The sequence below is a fragment of the Leopardus geoffroyi genome, chromosome A1 (genome assembly GCF_018350155.1).
Source record: "Leopardus geoffroyi isolate Oge1 chromosome A1, O.geoffroyi_Oge1_pat1.0, whole genome shotgun sequence".
NCBI lineage: Eukaryota > Metazoa > Chordata > Mammalia > Carnivora > Felidae > Leopardus > Leopardus geoffroyi.
The window spans coordinates 117,978,248-117,994,368 of NC_059326.1; the positions used below are offsets into that span (position 1 = coordinate 117,978,248).

Here is a 16,121-nt window from a genome sequence, read left to right on the forward strand (position 1 = left end):
GCACAAGAGACCCCGCGCGCGCATGCGCCGCGCTCCTTTTTTTATGAATGGGGGGCCGGAAAAGGACTTAACCCCTGATTGCTGGGGCTGACTCTAGCTCCTCTGAGGCCGTCGTTCTTTTACAAAAAGGGGTGGAGGTTGTTGTTGCCTTTTTTTTTTTTTTTTTTTTAATGAATGGAGGGCGGCGGCGACTGCTGCAGCTGGCTCAGCTGCGCGGGCTGTACCCCCTCCCAGCCTGCGAGAGGAGGTAAAGGCCACCTTCACGCCACTGCGGGCCTGGGCAGGAACCGTCAGTGTCGTTGGGGGGCGGGGGGCACTGAGGCCTCTGAATCCTGGGCGGAGAGCCGGGTGGGGAGGACACACCTAGATCTTGGGATGTCGAACTGCCGCAGGCTGTCGCGGGGCGTGGGGGGGGGGCGGTGTTGGCGGGAGACGGGAAGACCCCTGCTGTGGCCCTTATCTTTCTCTAGCCTAGGGGCGTCGGGTGGGGGGAGGGGTCTTGAAACTACGCTTACCAAAAATTAAAATATCAAATGTCCGTAGCACAGAAGGGCATAGTGGGGGTTGCTTGAGTGCATCTGGTTCCATTACTAAGTCTGGTTCTCCCTTGAGTGAGTGCAGACCACCCCACCCCCCACCCCACCATTTCTTGGGCGTGGACAGCGACAAGACCGAGACCTCTTCCTTTTCCAGTACCCTCCCCCGACCGACGCTGGCTACTCAACTAGAGGAGACCAGGCTCTCGCCTTGCAGTGCACGCCCTCCATGCCCCAGTGTATTGTCCGCAGTGCCCTGGCGCCTGCCCGCCCTTGGCTGCCCTCACTAGCTGCTTCACTCTCCACCCCCGTGCCTTTTCCAACCCTGAGGAGTCTATGTCCACCGAAGGCTATGGCCCCTTCCTCCAGTAGGAGCCTTTTCTCCATCATCCCCATCAGCGCCCTTCCGGGGAAGCGGGAACAGCCGAGAATTGGCCAGGTGGATGGGTGGAGTCGGCAGAGCCGAGGATGCTGCCGGAGTAGCCATGGGATTAAATAACAACAGGGTTCTTGAGCCGCAAAGGAAATGGAAATGGCCGGGGGTCCTTTCTTTGCAGTTAACGATGCTGATGGGGTTATCCCATCAGTCTAGGCCGTTGAAAAGAAAAGCCCCAGCCTTTAGGCCTGACTCTGTGAAGGCGAGGAGCCCTCACAACAGCCTCAGGCCCAGCTCCGCCCAGGAAAGGAGGATGCTGTAGCCTGGGTGGCACGGAGGGGGAAGTCCAGCGTTGGGGGTGGCTTTGATACAGGGATGTGAGCTGGGCCAGGGCCTGAATCCCCCTGTTTCTCTTGCTGGTGTTCTGGCTTCACTGCCAGAGGTTGTGAGCTGTCCTTTTTCTTTCTACGCCACCAAAGGACTGCGCTTGGCTGTTGTCAGAAGAGCCAATGAAAGGCTCCCAGTCCAGGCCAGAAATCTGGCCTGGGGCTGGGGCTGGGACTGGGGCTGGGGCTCAGGAGACTGGCTGCAGAGGGACATTTTGCAAACCCAGACTAGAACTCAAGGTTACAGAGTCTCAGTCTAAAATGCCTTCTCACTACTCAGATGTAGCTTTGCAGTGTGATTTACTTAACTCAGCTCCTGGGAGCAGAGCTCCCCCTCGCCTAGGGGACCTCCGTCTTTGAGGGCCAAGACCTTACTTAAAGTCAAAAGAAAAACTCTTTACTACGGCAGTAGAGAGTATTACAGTTGTTGAGGATTTCTCTTTGCAGGTACTGAAGTTCAGTGTCATTATTACCATTTGTCAGATGTAGGAATTGAGGCCAAGCGTCCTTTACCTGCTCAGTGGAAGATCTAGTGAATATAGTGCTGATTTTCCAGATCTTTGCAACCTAGCTCTCTCTACTTTGCTACCACCCCTTCTCAGCATCACAAACATAAAAACCTGGTGTTTTGTTAAGTCATTTAAGCACACTAAACAAGGAAAGTTGGAGCAGTAATTTTGCAGCCGGTGATCTCTCTGGGATTTGCTTGAACAGTTAAAAGGATGGCAGTAAATACATCCTTTCTAAACCATCAAAGGAAAGCAAGATGGTGGTAGTAGTTTGGGTTTGCTGTCCTCTTTCCTTTCTTTAGGGGATTTAGCCAAGAGACACACGGGGTTCCATTCCTGATCTTTTCCCAGCTTTCCTGAAGCATGAGGTGAAAAAAGCACAGCCTTGGTGGGATGGTGAGAAGAAGGAGGAGCCCCCAGCCCTGGCCTGGGAGGAGCCTCTGATGTGTAAGTAGAGTGTGATTCCAGAGTGTCTGGGAGGTAAGTGATGGGTATATTCTGCTCCTACTTGGTACCTAAAGAGAGGTTTGGGGCAAGTGTTCTGAGAAGTGCATGTATATATGTATGTATGTATGTATGTATGTATGTATACATTCATTCATTCATTCACATATTCTGTGTAAGAGTCCATCCTGACTCTGAGGACTCAGTGGTGAGAAACAGTGTTCCCTGCCCTTGTGAAGCTCACAACCTTTTGATGAGACAGACAGACCATGCAATTTGAGGCTGTGATAAGTGCCAGGAGGGGGTCTGACTTGAGACCTGAAATCTGAGAACGGGTGAGCCTGAGGGAGGTTGAGGGAGCCTGGTTGGAAGCCCTGTGGGGGCAAAGGGCCTGACGTGGAAGTGCTGATGGTAGGGCTTTGTGGCGACAGCTTGGCAAGTAAGGTGGAAGTTGGCCTGGTGAGGAGTTCAGATATTACCCTCTTAAGGGTTTTAAGCAGGGTCGTGACACATTCTAGCTTGTGTTCTAAACCTCTGTAGCAGCCCAGAGGCCCGTGGCCTGGGGGTGAGGGGACAGACTGAATGGTGACAGGGAGATGCAAAATGTTTGCTCCCCTGATGGGCTGAAGGTGCCATATTTGTTCTTTGGGGTTAGGTGGACAGTAGGCCTGTGCTTTTTTTTCTCTTCTGCTTCATCTGACTTTGTTTATTCCAAAGCTGCTGTCTCCTGCCCAGGTATAACTTTTCTGCTAGAGGCAAATCCTAACGGCCCTGCATTCCTGCCTGTGCTAATTATAGTCCTATCACCCCAACCTCAACGTAAACATCTTTACCCCTACCAGATCATGGCCAGGGAGTGGGTTCACTTCTTGGCTTGGCTGTCTTGTTAAGCCCCTAGCCTTGCCAGGACCTGGAGCAGTTAGTGGGAGTTAGGAGAGGCAGGAATTCCAATTCACTGATAGACATTCATGGAGCATTTACTGTGTGCCATGCGGGTGCACGGCGTGTTTTCCTATGTACTGCTCCTTTAAAAAGCTGTATGCTGGGTCGTAGCCTTTCTCTTTGTCAGATAAGAAGTCAGAGGCTATGTCTTAATTATTTATTAATTCCACCAAAAATTTTTATGCACTCCCTGTGTGTCAGGCACAGTGCCAGGTGTGGGGTTATCCTGAGGAAAAAAAAAATAGATACAATTTTTGCCTTTATAGAACTTTCAGTCAGGGGTGAGGTGGGTGGGGGTAGGGTGTGCTTTTCCCCCTGTTACCTTCATCAACACCCTCGTTCATTTCTATATTCACTTCACAGTTTTCAACCTTACATAAAGTACTAAGCAGTGGAAGCCAAGCCCCCCAGCCTAAACAGATTACCTGCCCCCCACTTGTAATCAAATAGGGGAGATGAGACATTAAACAGCTAATTGATCAAAGACTGATTTAATTACAGTGATGTAGCAGAGAGTGCAGAGAGCAAAGTAGGGGGACACAGCCTGGGGGCCCTGGGGAAAGCTTCCCTGCGGTTCTGATCTGCAGAATGCAACCTCAGCCAAGCTGGTCTCAGTGGCAGAAAGCTCAGAAGCAGAAAGGGGTCTTGAGGAGTGCTCGAGGATGTGTCAGACCTGAGTTAGAACTCTCTTCTGGCCTAGCTCCTAGGCTTTCTGGCTCCGTGTGTTCATTGGTTTCAGCTTTGAAGGCCGGAGACCTTGAAAGATACATGTGCAGACATGGAGCACGGATTGCTGAAGTCCTCTCCTACCCTTACAAGCTCCATAGTCTTGGACAGGTTCTCCAAACTTTGGATACCTCAGTGTCCTCCTCTGTAATATGAAAACTACTAGGTGCACTTACCACAAAGGGTTCACTGGAACCTGAATGGAAAAATGTACACAAATAACTTAGAACAGCATCTGGCGAATTCTAAGTGCAAAGCATACATTTAGATGATTCTTCAACACACCCGGCCGTGTTCATGCAAGGAATGAGTTAGAATTTTAAGAGGAGTCCATTTATGTGGGCTATTCCAAACTTTGGAAAGAGAAAGCTAACCTAAACTGTAAACACAGTTTTCACTGCTAATAAATAGTTACAACAGTAATACCTTTGCTGTCATTGTTACTTTAACTAGTACAATTTTTGCAGGACAAACGTTAAGCTAGATTCAGCTGTGTGGCTGGGTATTTTAAATAGTTCACCAGAGAGCTGATTTGAACCCTGGCCAATATAGATGCTTGAATTTTGGCGATAGCACATGTGTTACCAGTATAATTCTGAAAGTATGCTGAGTAATGATTCTGTTGTATCAGTAGGGGGAAGGGGTACTAAGCACTTGGTGACTTTGCATTATTCACAGTCTCTTCAAGACTCTATTGTAAAGAGGGCATAGCCCTAGCATCTGCTTCAGAGGGTTGTTATGAGCAAGCAGTAAGGGAGGGAAGTATGTTTTTCAAGTAACTTAGCTCAGAACCAAGTGCACAGGTATTTTTGTGGTCCTCTACTTGATCTGTGTAACAGGATATTTTAAAGATTTTAACTTGGTTATGGTAACACAGGTCACTGGCTTCCTTTGCCCCAGTTTTCCTCAAAGATCCGTGGTTTTCACTCTTTGCCAAACAGGGCTGTAGAATGGTATGCAAAAGAAGGATTCCACGAGACCTCACATAATTCAAGAATAATTTCCTCATAGGTGTGACGGTGAAGTCAGATTTGCACGGTATCAGTTTGGGCTTCTGAGTCAAGATTTTTGTGAATATATTTATACGGCACGGTTCAGATTTGCCTTAGTTCAAGTTCACATAAAATGCAAGTGCCCTGTTTATTTCAGGTGTGGGAGCTACCTCCAGAGCAACCACTGAAAGAAGGAAAAAATGCCAGAAATAGCCCCCTTGGTCCTTTTTTGCAAATCACAGAAATCCCCTAGTAACTTGAAAAATCAGGTGGTAGACTAGTTGGCAAATTCTGGCTTTAGGGACAGACAGACTTAGACTATGCCCAAAGTAATGCCACTTAATTGTTGATGGATCTCAGGTGAGTTACTGGTCCTTTTTAAAAAATTTTTTAATGTTTACTTATTTATTTTGAAAGAGAATAGTGTGGGGGAGGGGCAGAGAGAGAGGGAGACAATCTCAAGCGTGCTCTCACTGTCAGTGTGAAACCCCATGTGGGGCACGAACGCAAAAACTGTGAGATCGTAACCCAATCCAAAATTAAAAGTCAGACACTTAACTGACCGAGCCACCCAGGTGCCCTGAGTTACTGATCCTTTAGACCCTCGACCTTGTCTATATAATGGGTGTGATGATTTATTCCTACTCCATAGGATGGTTCAGTAAATACCTCATAAATGTCTGTATCCTTCACACAACAGAATGGGGACCCTGTTAGAAACACAGGGATGAGGAATGGATGTCTACACCCCGGGGATCAGCAACTTTCCAGAGGCCTGATCTTGCTTCATGAGGGAGATGGGGGCGTTGTCCTTCTTCCTGACTTGACAGTTGTACTTTGGGCCACTTTTTTCTCCCCTGACCTCCATTTATGCCACTTCATTTGCTCATTTATTCACTTGCACATTCATTCATTCAACCAATATTTAAGCACCTTCTAGGTACCAGCTGCCATGCCAGCCCCCAAGGATACAACAGTAAATACATTCTAGGAATCCCCTGTTCTCCTAGGGCTTAGTGTAATGATGGGAACAGATAATAAAAAGTAAACACCCAAAAAATAACAATTTCAGATGTTGGTAAAATCTACAAAGGGAATAATAGGGGGAGGTAACAGCGAATGGGGGACTGAGCTGGTCCCTTTAGGGAGGTCAGGGAAAGCCTCTCTAGGCAATCTGAAGGCTGAAGAGCAGGAGCCATGGAAAGGCCCAGAAGGAGGGCACAGTGAGCACAGAGGCTAGGGCCAGCAAGGGCTGGCATGTTCCAGGAATACTGACATCTTGGGTCTGAGGCTGGAGTTGCTCATCTCTGCTTGAGGACATTCTGGCCTCCTGCAGCTGACTTGCATCACACTGGGGCTGGCCCAGGCTCTGGACTCTGGAGTACACAGCCAAGTGCACCAGCCTCAGGCCCTGGGGAAGAATTTACAACCATCCTGAGCCTGTTTACCACCTGCCAAGGAGCCCTTGGAAGGCACAGGCTCTTTCTCAAAATCACTTTTTACAGAGCCGTGTACAAAGCAATTCAACTGGATAGGATTTTTTCCCCCCTTTTCTTCAGTGATCTTTTTTTTGTGTGTGTGTGTGTATAACATATTAGTTGAACCACACGAAATTGCCAATATTCAACCACTTCTCATGTAGAAAGATGGCAATTTCATGCAATTCAACATAAATTTCATGTAATTCATTCAGAAAACTGCACAAATCAAGTATACAACTCTGAATTTTCACTAAATGAACACAACTGTGGAATTAGTGGACAGGTCAAAAAACAAAACACTACCAGTATTCTGGAAGCCACATTCATGCTCCTCGCGTTGTTCACCATCACCATTCCCCACCTCCACCCGCGAGAGTAATCACCGTCGTGACTTTTAGCACCATAGATTAATGTAGTCTATTTTTTTATCTTTCTATAAATGGAATTCTGTAGTAGATTCTTTTTTGTGTGAGATTCATCCATGTGGTTGCATATAGTTGTAGTTTCTTTTTTGTTGCTATATACAATTCCAAAATAGAGTTGTACTGCAGTATATTTATTCCTTCTATTATTGATGGGTATTTATATTGTTTCCAATGTTTACTTTTTTTTTTAAGATTTTTAATTTATTTTGAGAGAGAGAGCGAGAGAGAAAGAGGGAGCAAGAGCAGGGGAGGGGCAGAGAGAGAGGGAGAGACAGAGAATCCCAAGCACGGCCCGACAGAAGGCTCAATCCCTTGAACCTCGAGATTAGGACCTGAGCCAAAATCAAGAGTTGGAAACCTAACCAACTAAGCCACCCAGGTGCCCCTCCAGTGTTTAGTTTTAAAAATACTGCTGAGGCACATGGGTGGCTTAGTCGATTAAGCCTGTGACTTGATTTCAGCTCAGGTTATGATCTCATGGTTCGTGAATTTGAACCTATGTGGGGCTCTACACTGACAGTGCGGAGCCTGCTTAGTGTTCTCTCTCTCTGTCCCTCCCCCACTCGTGCTCACTCTTTCTCACAAAATAAATAAATAAAATTAAAAAAAAGAAAATACTGCTTCTGGGGGGCACCTGCCTGGCTCAGTCTGTAGAGCTTGTGACTCTTGACCTTGGGGTCGTGAGTTTGAACCCCATGTTGGGCATGGAGCCTACTTAAAAAGAATAAAGAAAGGAAAAAAAAAAGAATGCTGCTTCTAGGGGAACTTGGCTGGCTCATTTGGTCGAGCATGCAACTCATGATTTTGGAGATATGAGTTTGAGCCCCGTGTTGTGTATAGAGATTACTTAAAAATAAAGTATTAAAAATCAAAAAGAATATGGCTTCTGTTAATAGTCCTGTATATGATTTTTAATAGATTTTTAAAAAATTTAAATTTACTTTTGAGAGAGAGAGCGTGTGCATTCGTGCGCAATCTGGGGAGGAGCAGGAGGGCAGGGGGACAGAGGATCTGAAGCAGGCTCTGTGAGAACAGCAGACAGCCCAATTCGAGGCTCGAACTCATGAACTGCGAGACCATGACTTGAGCCGAAGTCTGTCGCTTAACTGACTGAGCCGCCCAGCAGCCCCATCCTGTAGCCGGCTTTTGTTGAAGACCTGTTTATCTGTTGGTGGATATACACTGAGAACTGGTTTGGCTTTAGTGAGTACTTCCAGTTTTCCCAAGCGGTTCTACTAATTCACATTCTCTGCACTGCTTTTCTTCACTGTTCCCTTGCTGTCTAGCTCTTGGGCCAGGTTCTGTGCAAGGAATGAATAGAAGTGAGATAATCGTGACATGCGTCATGGGATGAGTCTCAGTTCGTGCAGTAATTAAGAGCACAAGTGGGTTCAATTGTTACTCAGCACCTCTGTTTACCTACTACCTCTGAGGGCAAGTCAGCCAACATCACTAGGCCTTAAGTTCTTCATCTATAAAGTCAGATAAACATAGTAGTTCTTATCTCTCACAGGGTTTTTTACCCACTCCTTTAAATGTTTGTGGACTGCCTCCTGTGTGCTGGGCTCTGTTCTTGGACACTGAATTCAAGGGGTGAACAGAACAGAGGAGGCTTTGCTCTCATGGAATTTATACTCTAGTTAGAGGAGGCAGATAATAATGGAGCAAACAAAGAATTAAGATAATTTTAGATAGCAATAGATATTATGGAGGCAATAAAACAGGGTGCCATGATCGAGCGTTGGGGGGAGGGTAGTAGGGAAGTCAGGGTGGTAGTAACTGAGCTGAGACCCAAATGACCAGAAGGAGGCACCTGTAGGTGGATCTGAGGGAAGAGTGCTCTATGCAGCAGGGCTAGCTGGTGCAAAGGCCATGAGGTAGGAACAGGTTTCGTGTATGTGAGTTGCAGAAGGAAGGTTTATGCTGCTGGAGTGAAAGGACTAGTGGGTGGGCTGTTTGAGATACAGCAGCAGAAATAGGAGCGGTCAGGTCCTGCGGGGCTTCGAAGGCCATAGTAAGGAGTTGGCATTTTATCTATTTATTTTTTTTAAAGTTTTTGTTAAAAGTGTTTTTTAATGTATATTTATATTTGAGAGACAGAGTCCAAGTGCAAGCTGGGGAGGGGCAGAAAGAGAGGGAGACAGAAAATCCAAAGCAGTCTCCAGGCTCTGAGCTGTCAGCATAGAGCCTGTCATGGGGCTTGAACTCACAAGCCATGAGATCATGACCTGAGATGCAGTTGGATGCTCAACCAACTGAGCCACCCAGGCGCCCCTAAGTGTTTATTTTTAAGTAATGTCTGCATCCATTGTGGGGCTCAGATGCACAACCCCAAGATCAAGAGTTGCATGCTCTACCAACAGAGCCAGCGACGTGTCCTGCATTTTAACATCAGTGAAAGTCATTGAAGTGTCTTAAGCAGGGGACCACTATGAGCTAATTTACATGAAAATTGAAAGATTATATGCTTATATATATGTATACACACACACACACACACACACACACACACATACACACTTAGCACAGAGTCTGGCATAGAGTGATGTTTGGTAAATGTTCGTAGCTGGTAGTGCTATTGTTATTATTCATGTTCTTAAAGAATCTAAAAATTTTCATCCTCATTGAGGATAAGGAAGCCAAGGCATAGAGCCATTACCATCCATGTATAAAGTCAATCAAATCAGACAACAAGGTGTAGATTTTGTTAATCAAAGGAACTGCTTTTGGTCTCTTTCCCAAATGGGAATTTTAAGGCAGAGGAGTTTCTCTGTGGTTAACAATTGTCTGAAGCCAACCAAACTCAACTCCTTCAGCCCACCGCACCAAAATGCCCAGAGTTCAGTCACTTGGGTCCCATTGGCTGTGGCCCCATCCATCATTTAGGGCCCTTGGAAAGGCTCGTGGTTGATTGTTAATCCATCTACCTTTGCTCTGGGTCTGATGGGTCAACAATGGGGAGCCATTCCCCGTCCTCCACCTTCAGTGTCCACCAGGTTTACTGAGACATCATCCATTGCTGTGGCTTGGAGGCTTTCCTACTGTGTTCTTGCCATATACACAGCCCAGAGAGTGTTTTTATGTTTAGGAAAGGCCTTTGAAGGCAGCTGCATTTAATTTTCTCTGACATAGAGAAATGACAAGTAAATAATCTTTGAATGAATGAATGCAGATTGGGTGATGAAACTGGGGAAAGCTTCTTGGGGTATGGAACACTTGTTTCTGGGCAAAGCACCCTTCTCTAAGTGAGGATGTTGTCATTCCTTTACTCATCAGTATTTATTGAGCTTCTGTGAGGCTCCAGGTGCCAAGCACTGTGCAGATCTGTGAGTATAAAGGATGCCATTCTTCCCCTTATGGAGCTTACAGTCTAGTGAGACATACATTCATCAAACAATTGCACAAATATAAATGTTAAATGACAACAGGGGCACCTGGGTGGCTCAGTTGGTTAAGCGTCCGACTTCAGCTCAGGTCATGATCTCATGGCTTGTGAGTTCAAGCCCCGTGACAGGCTCTAGTGGTTTGTGGGTTCGAGCCCCATGTCAGGCTCTGTGCTGACAGCTGGGAACCTGGAGCCTGCTTTGGATTCTGTGTCTCCCTCTCTCTCTGCCCCACGCTCTGTGTCTCTGTCTCTCAAAAATGAATAAATGTTGAAAAAATTTTTTAAAACATAAAATGACAGCAGTGATAAGTGCTCTGCAGGAGAGGTATTAACACCCTGAAGGTATATAATGAAGCTGAGGCTTTGGGAAGAAAGTTCCTCTCCATATCTAGTGATACCTGAGTTTAGCCCAAAAGGATGAGTGGTGATAAGTGGGTTTGGAGGGTGGAGGGAGAAGTATTCCAGGCAAGGACAGCATATACAAAGGTCCTGAGGTAGGAGGGAGCATGCATGATGAACCCAAGGACATAAGATAAAGCCTACTGTGACTAAAGAATTGAAAATGAAGTGGACTCTGGTCCCAGAAAAAGCTAGAGATAGGGAAGAGGGAACAGATCATTGAAGGTTTCAGAGGCTGTGCAAAGATTAGTAGTTTTATCCTGCTCAAGGATCATGGGATACTATTAAAAGTATTAAAGCTGTATATGTTTGTGTGTGAGTATGCACGTTGGAGAATATGTCATTTTGGCTACAGTGTGGAAAATGGATTAGAAGGAGCCAGAATATATTCTGGTGATTTGCCCAGTCTTCCCTGGCCCTTCAGTCCTAGAGGTGATAACGAAGCCCGTTTTTTCACAGTTCCACAGTGTTGCACTATCCTGAGTTTCCTTACACTCTGGCCACATGTCTGCAAATAGTTCCTTTATCAAACTATCCTCAGATGACCGAATTTGTTCTGTTTGACTTTGTGGAGAAATCACACTGACAGGATCAAGCAGGAGGAAACTTTGGCAGTTACTTAGGCTCACTCCTTTATTTTTTTTTGTAACAAGCACTATTACATTTTTTTTTTAAGTGTACTTATTTTGAGAGAGAGCGAGCAAGTGCATGTGAGAGGGGCAGAGAGAGGGAGAGAGAGAATCCCAAGCAGGCTCAGCACTAAATGTGGAAAAGGACAATTAAAAAAAATATGTATTTATTTTGAGAGAGAGAGAGAGAGAGAGAGAGAGAGAGAGAGAGAGAGAGGCAGAAGAGAGGGAGAGAGACTTTCAAGCAGGCTCCACTCTGTCAGTGTAGAACCTGATGTGGGGCTCGAACTCACTAACCTCGAGATCATGACTTGAGCTGAAACCAAGAGTTGGGTGCTGAACTGACTGAGCCACTCAGGCGCCCTGGATTTTAATTTCTAGCCAGTCTGACAAGCTTTGTGTTTTTGCTGCAGAGTGGTGCATTTCAGTTTGCATGTTTTTATATAAGAACTGAAAATGACTGAATTAGATTTCTTTCTGTCTTATCCTGTGCTATTTATCTTATGTGTGTGTTATGACTATGTTTTAGAGCAATTTTAGCTTTATAACCAAACCGAGAGGAAAGGAAGGAGATTTCGCATATACCCCCTACCTTCCACATGCATGGCCTTCCCTGTGTGCTGGTTTTTATTTTTGCTTTTCCTTCTACTTTCTTGTCGTGTGGATTGAGTTTTTTTATTTTTTAAAAAATGTTTTATGTTTATTTATTTTTGAGAGAGAGAGAAAGACAGACAGAGGGCAAGTGGGGGAGGGGCAGAGAGAGAGGGAGACACAGAATCCGAAGCAGACTCCAGGCTCTGAGCTGTCAGCATAGAGCCCGATGCGGGGCTCGGACCCAGAACCCTGAGATCGTGACCTGAGCAGAAGTCGGATGCTTAACTAACTGAGCCACCCAGGTGCCCCGGATTGAGTTGTTTAAAAAATCATCCGATTCTTTCCTATTGATTGCTTTGGAAGTTACAGTCTCTCTGTTTTTTTACTGGATCCCCTAGATGTTTAAAACTTAATCACAATTTCTGCCCTCTTAAACAATATAATACAGGGACCTTAGATTAACTTAAATCCTTAAGTCTCTACCTTCCCCCTGTCACCCCTTTATATTCTTTTGTAGTTCAGAGTTTTCGTTCTATCTTTTTTTTTTCTTTTTTAGTAGAGACTTACTATTGTTTCTTTATATGGACAGATATTGTCCATTGGTGGATTACAGACCCACCAATCTCTTTGTTCACTGTTTCTTTTTATAAGAGCATCTGTCTGAGATTGCTTTTCTTCTGCCTGAAATTCAGCCTTTAGAATTTCCTTCAGTGTCTGTTGGTAGTAAATTCTCTCAGTTTTTCCTGGGTTGAAAATTCCTTTCTTTCACCCTCATATTTAAATTTTTGAATAAAATCCTTGAACAACAGTTATTTTGTTCTCAGCACATTGAAGATACCGTTCTGGTTTCCATTGTGACTGCTGAGAAGTCTTGCGTCAGTCTAACTGCAATTACTTTGTTGTTGATCTATATTTGTTCCAGGCCCTCTGCAGTTTTAATCTGATGTAAGTACTTGTGAATATATTTTTCTTCATCCTTCATGGGATTTCTGGATGCAGAGTTTTCTGTCTTAGAACAATTTGGAAAAACTCTTGGCATGGGCAGCACTAGTATGAAGTCAGGGAGGTGTCTAGGGCACCAAATTTAAGGAGGTACTCATTCTTGAGTTTGTCTAAATGCAGAATTGGTTGTGAGAGTGAGTGTCTAAAATAAATTTTATGCCCTAGGTACCTACCTCACCCACTTCACTCCTATCCTGGTCCTGCTTCTACAAACACTCCTCTTTCTTATTCTTTCCTTTATTTTCTTCTGTAAATACAATTAAGTATATATTAGACAATCTTATTCTATCCTCCAATGTCACATATGTAGTTCTTTGTATTCTTCATCTCTCTGTATCTTTGGGTCACTCATTAGATTTCTTTAGATCCATTTTCTAGTAAATGAATTCTGCCTTTAATAGTATCTAATCAGGGTGCCTGGGTGGCTCAGTCAGTTAAGTGTTTGACTCTGAATTTTGGCTCAGGTAATGATCTCATGGTTGGTGAGTTTGAGCCTGGCATTGGGCTCTGCGTTGAGAGTGTGGAGCCTGCTTGGGATTCTCTCTCTCCCTGTCTTTCTGCCTCTTCCCCGCTCACACTCTTTCTCTCTCTCTCAAAAATAAATAAATAAAATTTAAAAATTAATTAAAAAAAACCCCTAGTATCTAATCTGCTATTTAATCCATCTTCGTTTTAATTAAAAACATTTAAAAAACATTTTTTTTTTTTTTTTTTTTTTTTTTGAGAGAGACAGAGAGAGAAAGAGAGAGAGAGAGAGTGCAAGCACTGGCATGAGCAGGGGGAGGGGCAGAAAGGAGACATAGATTCCAAAGCAGGTTCCAGGCTCTGAGCACAGCCTGATGCGGGGCTTGAACCCACTAACTGTGAGGTCATGACCTGAGCCAAAGTCAGATGCTGAACCAATGTAGCCACCCAGGCAACCCTTAAGTTTTTTTTTTTCTTTTTTTTTTTTTTTCAAAATTGGCTTGGTTACTTTTTATAGTCTTCTACCCCTGGCTCATATGTTTAAGGCTTATGTTTATTTCTTGAAATATAGTACGTATACTTACCCATTTTCTGTACTTGATAATTTTTATGTCGTATTTTTGTGGATCTGATTAGACTGTCTGTTGTTTCTGCTGGTTCTCACTTATGGTGCCTTGTTTCCTTGTGTGTTTTGTGATTTTCAGCTTTAGGCCCAATTTCTTGGAATTTTATGGGCATTCCTTAATGCATCAGTTGAAATTATAGTCCTTTAGAGATAATTTGTATTTGCTTTTACCATTACTGAGCTTTATTCCTACCTGGAGCTACTTAAATTTTCTGCTTGAAGTTTTCAAGTACACAAGGTATAGGTTGTATGAATTCAGTCTTTAAACTCGTGAAAGTTGGTTTGTAGTTATGAATTTTCAGGGGAGATTTGTTTTCCTTTGCTCATGTAATATCAGTGTTTGCCAAACAAATTTCCTTGCTGCCTCTTCTGTGCCTTGGATATATTTCTCACTCATCCCTTACACTGAGGCTGTAACTTTTTGGGGATCCTTTTGAGGGGCTTCTATTAGGCTTATTACCTTGTGTGATATTACCTTCTGCCTGCCTCTATTACCTTCTTATCTTGTATCTTCTGTCTTCCTCATCCTTTGTATTTATCAGAATGAAAGCTTTATGTCACCAGGTTACTGCAGATATCTTAAGGGGAAAGCTGTCTCGTGCACTCACTTACGTTCCAGAGTTGCCATTTTCGTTTCTGTTTTTCTTTTCCTTTTTTATCTTGGCCTCTGAGTATTTCTTTCTTCTTTTAATTTCTTTTAAGGTTTATTCATTTTTCAGAGACAGAAACAGAGCATGAGGGGGGAGGGGCAGAGAGAGAGAGCGAGACACAGAATCTGAAGCAGGCTCTAGGCTCTGAGCTGTCAGCACAGATCCTGAGGCAGGACTCGAACCCACGAACCTCAAGATCATGACCTGAGCCAAAGTCTTCCAATTCAGTGATGTATTTTTGAAAAAATTCTATATTTTATTCAATACTTGGAATTATTTTCATTGAGAAAGCCATCCAGGGTATTTTGGTCACCATACCATCAGAAACTGAACCAATTCTTTTACATTCCCAGAGAAAGAGGTAGCACGGTGTAGTATGAAGAGTTGGAGGCTAGACCATACTGGGTTCACATCCACATTTCATTCTTTCAAGACCAGGGTGCCTGGTTGGCTTAGTCGGTAGAGCAAGCAACAGTTGATCTCAGGGTTATGAGTTTGAGCCCCAGTGTGTGATGTAGAGTTTACTTAAAAACAATTCTTGGGGTGTCTAGGTGGCTCAGTCAGTTAAGTGTCCAACTCTTGATTTCAGCTCAGGTCATGATCTCGGAGCTTGTGGTACTGAACCTTGCATTGGGCTCTGTGCTGACAGTGCAAAGCCTGCTTGGGATTCTCTTTCTCTCCGTCTCTCTGCCCCTCCCCTGCTCGTGCTCTCTCTCTCAATATACATAAATAAACTTCAAAAAAAATTCTTACAAGAATCCTATGATGTAGGTACCATTGTTATCTTCATTTTATAGATCAAAAAACCTGCCTAAGGCCACAGGATGGAATGAGGAACCAAACCCATGTAAGACACTGGAGCTTATGTTTTTATCTTCACTGCTATTCTGTCTTTCTAACAGAACAGTCCACTGAATCCTAAAAATTCAATACTTATCTAAATATAAATGCACTGAAATATTTAATCTGTGGGGTGGGGTTGGGGGACAGAATAGAACTAGAGTTGTAGAGCATGTGGCTCTTGATCTCAGGATTGTAAGATCAAGACCCACATTGAGCATAAAGCTTACTTTAAAAAAAAAAAAAAAGATGGGCACCTGCGTGACTCAGTCAGTTAAGCGTCTGACTTTGGCTCAGGTCATGATTTCATGGTTCGTGGGTTCAAGCCCTGCGTCAAACTCTGTGCTGACAGCTGGGAGCCTGGAGCCTGCTTTGGATCCTATGTCTCTGTCTATCTCTGCCCCTCCCTTGCTTGTGCTCTTTCTCTCTCTCTCTTAAAAATAAATAAACATTAAAAAAAAAAGTTAGAGCTAAAACACTGGACAACAGACAATGATTTTGAGATCCACTGAAAGTTTCTTTATTGGCTATGAGGGAGGAAAAAGGACAGAGTAAAAGATGATTCCATATTTTTGAGTGGCCAGATGGAAGGTGCTTTTAGGAATAGGGAAGTTGGGACGAGAGCCGAGTTTGCTTTTGTTTCGTGCCTCAGTTTCCTCATCTGTGAAGCAAGGTGGTTGGGTTGACCTACAAGGATTTTGTGGTTCTAGACCTC

The 16,121-nt window shown here is 44.3% G+C and overlaps 1 long non-coding RNA gene across 5 annotated transcripts in view; it reads left to right on the top strand.

Moving 5' to 3' along the window:
* Window positions 1–69: 69 nt before the first annotated feature.
* LOC123605402 overlaps window positions 70–16,121 on the top strand; it is a 342,862-nt gene continuing 326,810 nt past the window's right edge. For 2 of the 5 annotated variants that reach the window (XR_006715749.1, XR_006715752.1), the window contains exons 1-2: window positions 162–247; window positions 2,159–2,287. This is a non-coding gene — a long non-coding RNA (uncharacterized LOC123605402). Of the gene's footprint in view, window positions 248–2,109; window positions 2,288–16,121 lie in introns of all 5 variants that reach the window. The other 3 variants (XR_006715751.1, XR_006715750.1, XR_006715748.1) reach the window with 3 other exon arrangements.